This window comes from Pongo pygmaeus, chromosome 1 (assembly GCF_028885625.2).
Source record: "Pongo pygmaeus isolate AG05252 chromosome 1, NHGRI_mPonPyg2-v2.0_pri, whole genome shotgun sequence".
Classification (NCBI taxonomy): Eukaryota; Metazoa; Chordata; class Mammalia; order Primates; family Hominidae; genus Pongo; species Pongo pygmaeus.
In genome coordinates, this window is record NC_072373.2 from 38,236,432 (window position 1) to 38,239,951 (window position 3,520).

At 34.3% G+C, this 3,520-nt stretch overlaps 1 pseudogene; it reads right to left on the reverse strand.

Moving 5' to 3' along the window:
- Positions 1–1,350: 1,350 nt before the first annotated feature.
- Positions 1,351–1,769, reverse strand: LOC129035339 (small ribosomal subunit protein eS25-like; annotated as a pseudogene).
- Between the last annotated feature and the right edge of the window lie 1,751 nt (positions 1,770–3,520).

Genomic DNA, 3,520 nt, shown 5'->3' on the forward strand with positions numbered 1-3,520 from the left:
GGCTTTAAACTGTCTTCAGCTTGTAGGTGGGGTTTTGCCGGGGACCTGCCCCTATCTGCCTAGGCATTTGGCTGCCTCCTGTCACTATCACTACCAACATGTAGTAGCTCACCAAAATGTTGTATTTCAACTGGGCAGATAAAACAGATGCTAATAACCTCAAGAGGTAAATAATAGTAAAGTAGTAAAATAATACAGTAAAAAAAGTAGCAAAATAATTAGGCAGTGATGAGTTTGAGTAGTTGATATCTTTATTTTAAAGTAATTTATATTTTACTTCGCATAATGGCTTGCAAAACTTCTAAAAATTTAACAATTCTCATAAAATGGTATGAGCAACCTCTAGTATATCACTGAATACTATTTTCTCTTCTTAGCATAAAGTCTGTTCACATTAAAATTAAACAAACATGGAACTCACCCTCCTAAATATGTATTTAGGAAATTAACTTGTGTGTGAAGGTAGAGTTGTCAGTTAGGTATTGAAACAATTGCATAAAAGCAAAAAAAATTATGAGATGTTACACTGATCTTCTCTCATTATTGGTCTATTTTTGTTTGTTTCAGTATGTTTTTCTTCCACATAAAAAGAAAACAGACCAACTTAATAATATATGCAAGCTTATGTCTCATGGGTTACAGCGTTGCTCAACTGTGGTATGCTGACTCATAGCATTCTCATCACCTATCATCTTGTTGGAAATAGAGAATCTCAGGTATGATCCAGACCTCCTGAAGCAGAATCTGCATTTTGACAAGATCCATAGCTGGTCTAAATGCACAGTAAATTTTGAGAAGCACTGATGTACTGAGTAAAGGCTTGATGTCAGATAAGCCTGGCTCTAGAATAATAGTTTCTAATAGAACTTTCTGCAATAATATTAATAGTAATGTTTCATATATGTGTCACTGAAAACATTGGCCATTAATCACATTTGGCTATTGAGCACACAAAAATGTGGTTAGTGCCTGAGGAAGGTCCCCTTGAGTATTAAGCAGAGTACTGATTGGCGCATATGTATGAGAAAATTATCCAGTCTGGACAAAGAACCATCCAGAAGATTAAAGAGAATAGTATCCAGCTCTACTACAGAGCAAGGGGTAGTGCCTGCTTCTATAATCCAACCTGGAAAATGTTATAATTCATGGGACATTTAGTAGAGGACTCAAAAAGTTCTTGCCTCAGTAGTCAGAAATAATATAGACTAAGTGTACCTCTGGTCTCACCTAACATCTTAAAAGCAAGACCAAAAATTATTTTCAAGTATGATACAAACATCCTAGAACAAAGTTCAAGAATACCTATGGGAATATAAAAATATCCAACACCTAAGCAGATACTTTTTTTATTTAATAAAGTTTTATTTTTCCAAATGTACAGTTGGTTGGACCTATTCGTGCATCTTCACCAGCAGCTGGAGCATCTCCACCCTTGATATTTCTGGTGTAAATTACTTGAGCTCTGTGCTTTGAAACCAGTTTGATAAGTCCTTTACTAAGGAGCTCCTGAAGGGCTGCCCTGGCCAGGGAGCCTTGAATCTTCAGTCTCTCAGAGACCATGGCTGGGTTATAAGTTTATATTTGGGAACTTCCTTACAGAGTTTGTTATAGGTAGCTTTGTCAAACAAGACTAAGTTATTGAGTTTGTCCTGAACTTTGCCTTTGGACCACTTCTTCTTTCTAGACTTGCCCCTGGATTTGTTCACTGGGTCTTTGTCTTTCTTGGCCAATTTTCCAGAGTCTTTCTTCTTCTTGTCCTTGAGCGGCATTGCCAAGCTCAGAGAGCAGCAGCGAACACTGCAGCCTCACTAAGATGTCGGAGAAAAAGCAGCAGATAAAATTTAAAATGTCTGATATCCAATCAAAAATTTCTTGCAAAGAAGTAAGAAAGTACCACCCATGATGAGGACCAAACAAACAAACAAACAAAGCACAAAAATTGATCAATCAAAATATAACAGATGTTGGACACAAAATGACACAGATTTTAGAACTAACAGATAAAGACACTAAAAGGATTTTAAACATTTTGTATACATTCAAAAAGATAAGTAGATATGTGAAGATATAAAAAAGATCCAACCCAAACTTCTAGAGATGAAAACTGCAATGTCTGAGATGAAAAAGACCCTGGATAGGATTAACAGTAGACTATAATTACATAAGAAAAGATGAATGAACTTGAACATATAGCAATAGAAAGTATTCAAAATTAATCAGAAATAATTTATTTTAAATGAAAAGAGCAGTAAGCTGTGAGACAATTTCAGTGGCATAATAGATATGTAATTGGAGTCCGTGAAATAGAGATGTAGGACTGAGGCAAATATTTAGAAAAAAGTGGCCAAATATTTTCCAAATTTGATGAAAGCTATAAATCCACAGTTCCCAGAAGCTCAATGAACCCAAAGCTCAAGAAACATGAAGACAATGTTTAAGGCACACAATAATCAAATTTCTCAAAACTAGTCATAGAGAGAAAATCTTAAAAGTAGCCAGATAAAAAAGATAAAGATGACATCAGATTTTTCATTGGAAACAATGAAAATAAGAAGACAGTGGGATAATCTTTCCAGTGCAGAATGGAGAAAAAAACCTGCCACCTAGAATTTTATATCCAGCAAAAATATCTTTAAAAAATGAAGGCAAAATAAAGACCTTTTCAGATAGACAAAAACTTAAATAATTTATTACCAGCATTTCTTCACTACAAGAAATGTTAACATTTTTATACTGGAAGGAAGTGACACCAGGTAGAAATACAGATTTACACAAAGGAATAAAAAGCACTATAAGTGGTAACTTTGTTAATAAATATATGAGAGTTTTAATTATTTTTAAAATCTCTTATAAAGATAATTGACTTTTTAAACAAAAATAACAACAGTGTATTGAGGGGTTTATAACATGGGTATAGGTAAAATGTGTGACAATCAGAAGAAATACCAATTCCACATAACCTCTTTCAGAAAAATATTCCTTACAGAAGAGGGAATATTTCCCAACTCATTTAATGAGGCCAACAGTATTCTGATACCAAAACTATACAAAAGCATTACAAGGAAAGAGAACTACAGACCATTATTCCTGATACAGATAAGCAAAACTTCTAAAATCTCTCATCAAGACTCCTATTCCTGTTTTATTGTCAGATTTCTTGCCAGCAGTAATATTAATTTCCTAGTTGGTTTCTATGCCTTCCCTCTCCTCACTCCTATTCATTATACCTACCCTTGACAAATTAATCTTCTTTAACGTGATTTGATCATGCCATTGATCATTTGATCATGATTTGATCATGCCATTGCTCTACAGAAAAGTCTGTAATTGCTCCTATTTGTATGCTAAATTTGTATGCTAAATAGATACAAAGCGGTAAGGTTATTACAGAAGAGGCTGAGAAAATTTTTCCACTAGCAAGCTACTAGGTAGAGTGTCCAAGGTGATAGATTATTACTATGCACTTGTCCAATGTAGAAAAAGTCATGAGGTGATCTTTGGCCCTTCTTATCCAAATTGT